This window comes from Cupressus sempervirens, chromosome 10, assembly GCF_028749045.1.
Source record: "Cupressus sempervirens isolate cs-2001-9-10 chromosome 10, ASM2874904v1, whole genome shotgun sequence".
In the NCBI taxonomy this organism is placed as follows: domain Eukaryota; kingdom Viridiplantae; phylum Streptophyta; class Pinopsida; order Cupressales; family Cupressaceae; genus Cupressus; species Cupressus sempervirens.
Genome location: NC_143127.1, coordinates 503,965,051 through 503,978,588, shown reverse-complemented (window position 1 = coordinate 503,978,588; position 13,538 = coordinate 503,965,051).

Here is a 13,538-nt window from a genome sequence, read left to right as displayed (position 1 = left end):
AAACAGGTTAAGTAGAACTATTCACCTTGCTTATGTTGAAATCATTGTGGAGGATTTAAATCCTTGAATCCATAAGTATGAATACTCCAAATGAATGTAGAATTGTGGGTAGGATGTCTCAAATCAATGTCATTATATCTTCAAAATCAATCTTGAATGAATCTTTGCATAGGAAGAGGTGTGGATGAATGTGAATGGAGAAATCTTCAATAAGAGGGCTCTATAGATATTGAATCCTTCAATGGCTAATAGTGGATCTCCCTGATGAATTGAATCTTGAATGATTGAATGCTTGAAAGTGGATGCTTGATAATGGATCATCCGATATCATAATGTACCTTAGAGAAAATGAGAGGGGGAGGCTTCCTTATATAAAGATCTAGGGAAAAAACTTGTAGAGAGGTTGACATGCGAGAAATAAATTCTCATTGGGACCTTACCCCTAGAAATGTACCTAGATTAAATGCTATTTAAGAGTTTACCATTTTAGAGACCAGAACAACTGACCTGGAAGCAGGAAAATAATTCTTTTTGAAACTTGACATCCAAAAATCATGGAAGTTTGAAATTTGGTCCTTGGGTCAGGGTCAAGGTCAACTTTGACCTAGGTGAGGGTCGAGGTTGATCGTGACCCTAAGGTCACAAATCTTAGGATCTTAGTCTAGAATGTTAGAAAAATGTAGAAAGAAACTGGAAAAGGGGCACAATCAGGGGAAAAATCAAGATGTAAGCTGAGGACTCATTCAAGGTGCTTGACATGACCTCAAGTCACCTGTTGGGAGTGATAAAATAGTCCTAAATGGAAGTGCTTCTATTTTTTGAGGATACATCTAGCCCCCACTTTAGCAAGAGTATGGAATCAATGTAAACTCTTGATGAAGGAGATAAAAAAGAAACAAAAAAAATCTTATTGAAATCAAAGGGACCAAGTGATCCTCAAGCCCCGAGGGACTCAAGTCTTGTCAACTCCAAGATTACAATAAAAGAGACATCTCTGGAAAAGAGAGACAAGAGGGAGAGAGGAGTGGCTAGCTCACCTAGTAAGATATGTGTATCTCACTGTGAACCAAAAAATGAATAGGATGACCCACCAAGAAAGAACTCTATAGTCACCCCGTAAAGTTATGCACCTTCTGGTAGCTTTGTGCATGTATGTAGTGTGTCTTCTGATGACTTTTATAAAGTACCCATGGATCCATATTCTCATATCACCATAGAATACATTTGTAAAATGCACATCTCTTTAGGTTTTATCAAATTATGTGCATTACCTTTTGAGGATTTAGCATATTTGAAATTGGAAATGCATGTCTCTTTAGGATTTAGCAACTTATGTGCATTACCTTCCTAGATATAGCATGTTGCAAAACAAAATGTTAGAACAAAAATGCATAACATAGAATGAGGGAGGCCGCATAGATTCCCCTTCTTTAAGATGGCAAAAATACATACCATTTTTGATATGCTAAGGAAAGAAAAGAACAAGGATAAAACCTTCTTCAACATCAAGAAAATATCCATAGACAACACCTAGTCCAAGCCAAGAAGGTCACAACTCCTATGAGGCCTTGGAAGAGTCAAACACAAAGAGATATCATGCAAGAAGAGAAAAAGGATATCACACAATTCAACTCCTAAGGTGAGACACTTATTAACCATGGAAACCTAATGCCCAACAATGAAATAGTTTATGATTAATGACATAGATCCTCAATGCAAACCAAAATTTTCATATATGATTGGATATCACATAATAGATAGATATTGCTTAACCAAGGAAAAGTGGATCCTAGAAAGATAGAAAAGAAGGAGATGACATCCTTTCCCTCCAAGAATAGGAACAAGGATTAAATGGGACCTATTATATCACTCACAACAGGATTGAAATACAACTAATTGCCACATGATATATAAATAACTTTACTATCAATGAGTTGCCTAATCTTATAATGTAAAGCTTGACATTCATTAGAAGAGTGATCATGAAATCTATGATATAAACAAAATGGAAGAATCTTTAAGTATGGATTACATTTATTTTTGCATTTAGGTCTAGTAATCATCTAAGAATGAAAGAGTTTAGGCAAAATAACTTCTTGGTCAAAATCCTTCATAGTTTCATCATGTTTTGAAGTGTTATTTGAGATGTTGTTAACATTGATTTTTTTATTGAGGATTAAATCCCAATCCATAAGAATGCTTATGCCCCCCATTCTATAAGGGCATTTGAATTCCCTATTTATGCTTACCACATGTTTAACCATTGAATCCTTGTTTAACTAGGAAATGATAACCAGGACCATAATGAGAAGCCATATTAGGAGGAGTCAATAGAACTTCAGTAGTCACTATGTCATCATTAGTAAGTTTGACAATTTTATTGTGGATAGAAGTAGTGAAAAATTTGTTACGAAGAACTTTAGAAGTAAAAACTCATTGTTCAAACTCTCTTTTTGGCTTCATAAAATCAAGATAGAAAACCTTATATTCTCCAATAAAGGTAGGATTAAAATCCAAGGTTCCCAAATCATGCCTAGGAAGAGCATTGGAGGAAGAAGGATTACTATTAGAAATAGGAGTAGTGTGGTTTTTAATATTCAGACAAGGATTTAGCGCATCATCCACATAAAGTGTATGCATCATGTTTTTATATATAAATTTAACTTTATGGTGAAGGGTGGAAGGGATAGCATGCATCTCATGCAACCAAGGTCTACCCAAAAGAATGTTGTAATTGAGAGTTCTAGGCATAACATGAATAGGTGTATTCAGGATGACTAGACCTACTTTGATAGGTAAGGTAACAATTCCCAAAGTGCTCTTAGAAAAGTTATCAAATTTATGTGTAGGAACATTATTAAGTTTAATAGTTGAAAGATCGACATTAATTGCTTTAAGCATGTCCATGCTACAAACATTAAGCCTAGATCCATTATCAACCATGGTCCTATGAATGATACTTTTATTAATAGTAACAACCACCATAAGAGCATCATATTTATTTTGAACTTCTTTGGAAGGAAAAAACTTTTGAGTAAATACAATGTTAGGAGCACTCAGGGTAGTATGCATGCATTTTAAGAAGTTATTGATGTTCTCTTGATTAGGAGGTGGAGTGGGAAGAGTTGCTAGAGCTTTTTACAAGGCTTCATATTAGGTAGGTGAAGTTTGAAGAAGCTCCCATTAAGAAATCTTGGTAGAGGTATTTTGCAATTGGTTTATCAAATCATACTCCTTGCTAGGAAGACATGGTGGAGGAGGAAGAATGGGTTGAGAAGGTGGAAAAGAAGTAGAAACTATCAGAATATATTGAAGGTTATTCCTTGTATGATATGTGTGAGCTATAGAATCTTGGTCACTAAAAGACTCTAAAGACTCCATAGGTTTACCTTTTATAGTAATGTGAGGACAACCTTTGATAGTCAACAAAGGTTCTGTATAAACCATTTCAATTATCTCAACACTACAAATAGACTCACAAAAAGGAAGCAAAGAAGACATCCTAGGAGGAGATGAGGTAGTGTTATGGCTTCACAATGCACAACCCCTTTCTCCTAGAAATGGGGACCCCCTCGTATTTTTTTTGCTTTCCTAGACCCCTAGTCTAGGGTCTGAGTCATATTTGGGACTCTACCTAGAGTCTAGGTCAAGCCTCAGCCCTTTAGGTGAAAAACCTAGATCTTAGAAACTAAGAATTTTGGAGGAAAAGAGAGTTTTTAGTGCTAAAGGGTGCACTTTCACACCTATCACACATGCACATCCTTCCAGGGTGCACAAGTGTGTTAAATGTGCAAGTATGCACTTGTCTCCCTTTGGTGATGCACACATGCAGACATGCACAGGTGCACACCTCCAAAGGGTACACACCATCCCAGGCCTATAAAATTTTGGGACCCCCTCCCATTCCCTCATTGTTCTCCTCCTAGCTTTCATGAGCGCACCTTTGCATCCTCCTAGGTGCATAAAATTTTCCCACTTGCACAAAAAACAAACAAGTTAACAACACAAAGGTGCACAGGTGCGCACATTTGTTCACATTAAAAAAACTAAAGAAAACTCACCTAATGCAAAATGGAAAGGTCCCAAGGTGTGAACATGCACACCTTTCCCACACCAACATAAAATCCTAAGGTAATGGTGCACACATGCATGCCTTGTCAAGGTGTGCATCTGCACATCAGTTTTACACTTAACACTAAACACAAAGTAAGGGTGCGCATATGTGCATCCCATAAAGGTGCCCATGTCGCACCCTTAGTAAAGCCAACTAAGTCGCCCCCAACCCCCCCTCCCCCTTTAAGCACATGTACACATGCAATGTGCACAATAGCGCACATGTGCACACTCCACAAGGGTGCACACTTCCTTAGGTGCAACACTACACACTAAATAACCTTCTAAGGGGTTATTAAGTGCACCTAGCACACCTATCAAGGTGCGTTAAACTATATATCAAAGCCAAAAAAGGGGGTTTTAAGTGGTTTTGCTAGGTTTTGGTGTTTTGGGTCTTATTTTTTGGTAATTAGGGTTTGATGCTCAACTTTTTGGACTAATGTTTTTATGTTTTGTGCAGATAAAATGTCTTGCTCATCATCTTCGCTTATAGAAAAGATGGCTCCAAAGCCCGTAGTATTCAAATTCCAAGGAACACCAAAGAAATCATGTTTTCAAGATGAACATTCAGAGATTAGAGATACTAAGTTGGGAAACATAGACTAGAATACGTTCTTGGTACTCTACAATTAACCTAAAGAGAGGCTCCTAATGATCTTGAGACTTATTATATTAGGGTTAGTCAATATGGCATCACATCCAACATTAGTACAATCTTCGAAGCTTGTAATGGCATTGGCAAAAAACTATGTCAGAAGAAAGAGTTATCAAGAGTATCATAGGGGAGATCATCTTAGACCTAAGACTAAGGAACACTGAGAAAATTTTCCATCTCCTAAGAGCCAATCAATATGCAAAAATAACCTATCATTAAGTAGAAAGATGGTATAGGGATAATGAGAAGAAGGCTATAGAGATCATACAATCATCATTTTTGATTGATAGGACACCCTTGGGACAAAGAGTAGGAATGGTAGATATGACTAGAGGATATATGAAGGCCGACATCAGATACTCCATTGCACTTCTTAGCAGAGTCATGGGTCTACCAACAATTGGGCATCTTAACATTTGGATGGTACATTTCATAGAGACCATCAGAATAATGAAACTACCAATTGATTGGGCCACAATACTAAGTGAAAAATTAGATGAGAAGCTAGTAGGAGTGAAAGCCGACCCCAAGTTACATCATACTTGTTGTATTTATTGGCAGAAAGGACAACTGACTCTCTAGGACTATTCAAGAGGGACAACATACATGATGCTAATGCATGACCTTATGTGGTATACCCCCAATTGGTAAATAAGAAGCTCTTAAATTAGAGCAAGGAATACCAGACAATGAGTGATGCCTTGATTTTTGTAATCATCTGATTCATAGAGGGTAATTATGCCAAAAGGATGTTAGTAGAGGTAGCAACAAAGATTGTAGAAATTGGTGCCTACTACATCTAGTTCAAGACATTCACTTACCTAAGGGTAGCTGGTACAATAGTGAATCCAAAGAAACTCCCACAGTATCCATCGGATAGGCTCATCTTATTGGAGATTGCAAGACAACTCACATCTGCATATGATAGAGTGAGGAAACAACATAATAAGACATGGGTATGTCCCATTACTATATATCCATTTCAAATAAAGCAAAAGTAGGAAATCATAAATTTTGATGTAGAATGAGATCAATATCCCTTGGAAGATTACAACTCCCCTTGTCCGTATTTTGACAATATTGGTAGAGTTTAACATTTGGTAGGAAAGCAATTTGTTCATGAAGATGCAATAGAGGATCACTAGATGAAGATGATAGATAACTATGATATCCGAATAAGGGATTATTGTAGGATGATTTTGTATCTGGTAGGAAGCACCTTGAAGATAAAGATCGCACCAAAGGTTGTCCAAAAAGACACTCAAGATGTCTTGGATCCCTTGCAAAACCATGACAAGATATTTGATAGGCCAATCATGAATGTAGAGATTAACATGGAAGAGAATGCAAATATAAATCATAGGGTGAGACATATAATCTAATTGACAAGGGAATGCATAGAGAAGCCCTTTAAGCTGGACCTAGTTTCATAGATTTTCACCTTCCAAGACACAACACACCTAGTAAAGGGTAAAGGTGCAAAATTTATAGTGTTAACATTCCATGCCCAATCTCAAATTAGGTCAAAAATGGTATGTAAACAGGACATGGGTATTGGGTACTTCAGGGTGGACAAAGGGAAGAGTAAAAGGAAAAGAGATTCTCCTAAGCAAGCTGAGCCCAAAGTTGAAGAAACTTAAGCCCAAGAGGTAGCTCAAGAACCTAAGAACTAAGAGCCTCAAAATGAAGAAGCAACTCAAACTCGGGATACTTCACAAGTTCCTTTGCCAGAACAAGAACAAAAACAAGAACTAAAGCTAGAAGCATAGGAGGTATTACCACCTGTACAAGAGGAAGACACTTTCCCCCTCAGCTACTAAGAAAGCTAGGGTTAGTCCTACGGTCAAAAGGAATAGAAGACATAAGATACAAATAAAGGTTATACCTATTCCTCTAATCCTAGAAACCATCCTCGAGGTAGATGAAGAAGATGAAGAAGACAATCTCCCATTGAATCAAAGGACGCACTTGGCAAGGGCTTCCTAGAAGAGAAAAGGAGAAGTTCCACCATTACATTGCCATCTATTCCCTGGAAACCTATTGAGGTTACAACTTTAGAGGATGAAAAATAGTAGATGGATGAGCAAAAGAGGTAGGGAGAAAATATCTTTACAATATCTAATTTTGAATTTATGCCAGTAGGAACCAAAATGGTGGGTGATAAAATATGAGATACACCCATGAACCAACCTTTGGGAGAGGATTGGAACCAAATACCACCTTTACCACAAGGATATCTGGGTACCTCACCACCATCATTTTAGGATTTTTCATTTTTTGACAAGGGCTCAGCCACTCCTCTCCCTCTTATTACCAAAGAACAAGAAAGGTATGAAGAAGAGCCAAAACAAAGGCCAACTAATGAAGTATCAGAGGAAGGATAGATACCTGAAGAGCTTAAATAGACTTCTCATGATACAAAGGTGAGAAATTTGGAAGCTATAGATACAGGGACACCAAATCTAAATATTTATCTAAAGGAGAAGACTTTGGAAAGGCGGGATACTATAAAAGGGCCTATAGGGAAAACCTCCTCTTCAAATAAATACATGTCTCCTATGGGCATTGCACTAGCTTGGTTGAAGAGGGAGGTTATGGTTCGACAAAAGAGGAAACTAAACCTAAATAAAGAGGAGAGTATGGATATGCTAGTAGAAGCCATCAAGAGACTCGAGCTACCTATGGGTGATGTGAAGCAATTGACCTTCATAATGAAGAATAAAAAACAAGACTTACTTTCTCATATAGCCATTCCTCCTCCACATGCTAAGACTAAAGATTTGACTCCTAAGGACTATTAGATTAAATAAGTCCTATTAGGAAAGTCAACAATATATATAACTAAATTAATGATCACAAAAGGTGTCAAGGAGGTGTTCAGGAATTTAGATGTAAATGACAATGAATTGACAAAGCTATGCAAAGATAACAAGCTACTAAGAGGCTATCTACATGGAATTGTAGGTCCATTAGATCAAGATCATCTAGAGGTTACTTTCACTGCAACACTAGAAAGGAGAGATAAGGGGAGTGTCCACGATGATTCATTTTTGGGAGCATGTCAGCAATGGCATGACAATTTTGAGTAGAAAGTTGTAGAGATAATACATGCTAATTTGAAACTATTGCATAATATTCAGTTTAGTATGGAGAAATTGGTAGCTATAGTAGACCAAGATTTTGGGCTTATGGATGAGATACATACTTGGGGAAATGACTCCAAACAATAAAAGGTCAAAGGTATCATATAGTAAAAAAAATGTATAAAATAGATGAGATTGATAAACTTGAGGATTGGATTGAAAAGATAGCTATCGAAAATAAGGTTATGGAAGAAGTTCATGAAGATACTCAAAAGTTAAAAGGCTAGTCTCAAGAAAAAAGTTTGGATGCATATAGGTATTATGATGCTATTTCCCTTGAGATTTTTGAAGACAAGTCAAAGATAAAGCTCAAGTCAGTGCAAGCAACAATTCCGAAGAACTTTTGAGGATACTTTGTTTGATGAAGATATCAGGCAAGAATTCAAGACTGAAGAGGTATTGTTGAAACTTGATAGTAGAATTGGCAATTTTATAGAAACTCAAATGGATATAAATAATTATTAGCAAATAGTTAGGCATAAATATGAGGCTTTAAATTTTCCAAAATCTTCCCAACTGATGGAGATTATAGAGAAATTCAAGAGCAAACATCCAAACATCACTTTGGTATAAAGGGGAAGAAAACCTAGAAGCTAGAAATTTAGTTTTAACACTTGGGAAAATTTTAGATTTTTTAAACCTGCCACTAAGATGAACAAGGTGCACAAGGTGAGCTACTCCAAAGGTATGCTAGAAATTTTAAAAAAGTCAAAGGTGCATCGATAGTTAACCACTAGTTCATGCACCAAAAACACATTCTAATAGTAGCTTAACTCTTAGAAACATTTAGAGAAGGCCAAGCTTCCATTTTTAGAGCTTCCAATGACATTGATATCCTCTTGTAGCTTCCTTCTTTTTGTCTACTATTTATTTCTTTGTTTTAAGACATGTAAAAGCTCATGCACCCATTAATTGATATAAACAAGGGTGTAGTCCTACTTAGCACCATTTGGAGAGTTAGTTTATACATAACTAGTTTTATTTTATTAGTTTTAAGCATATATTTGCATGAAGAGATCTCTCACTCTCAACACAAATTGAGGAAATGATTTCTTATAAATTTAGGAATGTAACCTGTATTCCAGGCCATTATTTTGATGCAATAATATATGCTACTGGTGCTCTCATTTTGAGTCTAGTTATTCTTTCTAGAGAGTGTTATTTTTGTGGATTCTTGTTCATGATAATAATGGAGCCAATAGTCTTGTTGTGTTGATTTAATTGTGCGATATTTTAGTTTTGGTGTTTGCTACATGTTGACTAATTCCACTGACATATTGAGTTGGAGAAGAGATCACCCTATTGTTCCTACATAGCTTCTCATCTCACATGAGTGCACTTTTTATGGCATTGCAATTCGACAAGAAGTGAAACATCTTTCGATTTTACTAAATTCCCATGGATGATTGCATCAATGGATTTGAGGAAGCATTACTCCTACTTTCATTGGTTTCCTACTTGATCTTTTCAATGCTTTAACTCATAGATGTGTTGTAACCCTGGTTTATGTGCATTAGGAATTTCCCTTTCATGCTATTTTCTTTCATCTCTTGTTACCTTATCTTCATTATTTTCTTTACTAACACTTGGTTAAATTAGGAATTCATATAGTTGCATTGTTAGATTGCATTCATTTAAAAATGAAAAATACCAAAAACATATATCTTTTTGTGATTAATTTTGATACAACAAGAAAATTGATATCTTATCCGAAATTGGTTCAAACCAACAAAGGCCTCCCTGTGAACAAATACATTTATCTTCAACTAGGCGGATTCCAATAGCTTACAAGATCGCCCAAAACCTTGGAGTTGATCCCAGATTAGCTTTTCAAGAGATGAGTTCAAAAGGATTCCTACCATTAAGCACCATGCAAAATGACAACTCAACATGAAGGAACTTGATTCTCCATAACATCATCACTAAGATAATTAAGGGAATTCATATCATTCTCCACTAATGCCTCATCACTGCAAGAAATCCCAAATGAAGGTAAAAAAATTATAATATACATATAAGAGGAATGTGTGTTAGAAAAAGAGTTATCATCATGTATGAATATGTTATTGATTAATAAATCACCCTCTTGTATTGAAGCTTCTTCATGAGGAGGGAATTAATTAATGTCTTTATCCAAAAGATCATCCACAATGGTTTCATGAGGAAGAGATTAATCAACATCTAAATCCAAAGGTTCATCCCAAATAGGAGGATTATCATTCCTATCAATAAAGCACATTCTAGGAGTGCCATAAATCACTAAAGATTGATTCCTATAGGGGGAAGAATGTAAATTATATTTTAAAGTAGGTTCATAGAAAGGACATATATTAGGAGAAGAATTAACATCAATCCTCAACTCATCTCCATAAACATAAATATGCTGGAGAGATGGATTAAGGTCATCTTCTTGCTCTAATATACCCTTACAATGTAATTCAAAAGAGGACAAAGGAACATCACACACACACTAAACAAAGTCTTTCTAGGTGTAACAACATGCGATGGTAAGGTAAGAGGATGATGTTGTGTATTCCCAAAACTTATAGAAGAATGTTTGGAAAAAAATTGAAACAACTTTTGCAACATGATAGTGAATAAATAAATGTACAAAAAATAGATCTAGATGCATTCAAATAAAATTTATAAGCATGGAAAGGAAATCAAACATCATAAACACAATAGGGCATCTAATTCAAAAGCATAACAAATGTAAATGTTTTTGTAATTTTGAAGAAATTTTACAATTTTTTTTTGTATTTTTGAAAAATGTAAGAGTATAAAATAAATCTACTTTTATATGCATGTAAGAACTAACATAAAATGCAAATCTAACACCAAAAAGAATGAGTTTTCTATTGTGGGTTCACCAAAATGTAATATGAAGGTAAACACACAAGATAATATGAAGGGAAATCTAACACCAAAAATACAGTGCATCTATTTCCACAAGAGAGAGGCGGTTAAGCTTGTGGGGTTCACCAAAATGTAACATGAAAAATATGGATGAATAGGGTTTAAAATAATGTACATGAAAGAGACCCTAAATCAATATTTTACACATACATATAAATTATTATGATATAGAAAGTAAATCTAGATGACTAATATTGAAATGAAAAAAAAAAAGGCACTTACCTTCGAAAAAGAACAAACTAAAAACCCTATCAAATGGTCTAAAAAACTATTGATTTTTGCGATATAAAAGAAAAACTACAAGATCTACAAAACCTAAAAATATTTTTCTTTTTTGAGCCAGGTCAACCTTGACCAAGATAGCACGGCACAATCTTACCATAGGGCATAATATTACCCCTCATTAAAGGTTGTCCCTAACCTAAAATAAGTTTGATATAAATTCTATTCACAGATCTTAGAAGTTCATCGAAAAGGGTATCTAGATCTGAATTTGATTCGCTATCTTGTACCTATACCTGCAAGAAAAATGGTTTGTTTGGATGGGGGGTCTTCCTTGGTCAAACCCCAGTTTGGAATCAACCTTGAAATGAAATTGAAATTGCAATATGTATAAAAAAATTAAATGGAACTATTCACCTTTCTTATGTTGAAATCATTGTGGAGGATTCAAATCCTTGAATCCACAAATATGGATGCTCCAAATGAATGTAGAATTGTGTGTAAGATGTCTCAAATCAATGAAATTAGATCTTCAACACCAATCTTTAATGAATCTTAACATAGGAAGAGTTGTGGATGAATGTGAATGGAGAAATCTTCAACAAGAGGGCTCCATAGAAATTGAATCCTTCAATGGCTAACAATGGATCTCCTTGATGAATTGAATCTTGAATGCTTGAAAGTGGATGCTTGATAATGGATCCTCTGATATTATTGTGTGCCTTAGAGAAAATGAGAGGAGGAGGCTTCCTTATATAGAGATTTAGGACACAAACTCCTAGAGAAGTTGACATATGAGAAATAAATTCCCATTGGGCCCTTACCCCTAGAAATGGACCTAGATTAAATGTATTTAAGAGTTTGTCATTTCAAAGACCAAAAGAGCTGATCCAAAAGTAGGAAAATAATTCTTTTTGTAACTTGACATCTGAAAATCATGGAACCTTGAAATTTGGACCTTGGGTCAGAGTCAAGGTCGACTCTAACCTAGGTCAAGGTGAAAGTCAACTTTGACCTAGGTCAGGGTTGAGGTTGACCTTGACCTAAAAGGTCAACCCTAACCCTAAGGTCACAAATCTCAAGATCTTAGTCCATAATGCTAGAAAAATGCAAAAAAAAGTGGAAAAGGGGGCACAATCAAGGGAGAAATCCAGATCTAAGCTAAGGACCCATTCAAGGCACTTGACATGACCCTAAATCACCTACTAGGAGGGCTAAACTAGTCCTAATGGAAGTGCTTCCATTTTCCATTGATACAACTTGTACCTAAACTATACTATGACCTTAGAAAACAATTGTTCACATCCTTTAATGACATGATAGAAAACAAAGATAAGAATTACTATGGGAATGAAAAGGACAAAAAAAAAAAAACTTTGGAATAAGAACAAATATGTTGTCAATGATAGAGTAGTGGATGCTCTCAAAACCAAGGAATCAACCTTCAATCTCTCTAATGCCATTTATACTGCCAAACAACAAGAGAATTCAAAGTCTCAAACCTTTGACAAAACCAAGAAGCCTTCTAAAATAAAGTGTGTCTATACATGAATAGTGGAATCCTATGAGGTGGTCCTAAAGACCTTGCTCACAAAAAAGCTTGTCAGGCTTCTAGATAACTCTCTATCCTATGTTCTACCTATCAAGCCTACTTGGTGGAGGGATGGTAATTTTTTGGAACTATCATAGGAACAAGGGACATAACACTTAAAATTGTTTCAAGCTTAAGGATTTTATTCAAGAACTCATTGGTGGAGGCAAGGTTGTTACATATGGCCTAGTAAAAAAATTATGATCATAAAGCCTTTAAGCAATTGTTATATGAATATGAAATAGGGGAATTGTCCATACTAACAAGAAAAACCATGATGCTAAGATCAACTACACTTATACTGATACAAATAATGTCATAAACTTGTTGAATCCTGTTGAACATATTTGCATGATGGGTCATAAATTTGATAAGGAGCCCAACTATGATATGAATAATGAGAAGTGTAGGGTAGTCTTGAAAACACACGATGCCCAAAAAAACTATAGAGACACTAGGCCTAAGGTAACTCTTAAGGGTGGATAAACCTTCCTCTTTGCATGGTGAGACACTCAACATTGTCACTAGGGGAAATCCAAGGTTGTTCTCAAAGTCACAAACAACCCTAAGAATACCTCCTCGTCCAAATAGGTGGCTACTCTAGTAATATCCAGTTATGATCTTGGTAGCCCTTTGCAAGGAACCCATATGCAAATTTCCATCTTTAGTTGCTAGAATTGTCTCCTTTGCACAAGTAGATTCTCAAAAAAGATTTACGCACTGCCAATATTCATAGGTATATTGATTCTAAGAAATTCCAAGCTATGCTCAATCATATTTCCTCACCTCACTATCTTACATTCCCTAAAGAAGATGACAAGACTAAGCACTTAGTCATCCCCACAACCTAGCCCTCCACATCAAAGTCAAAATCTTTCGTACTCGCATCCACTGAGTC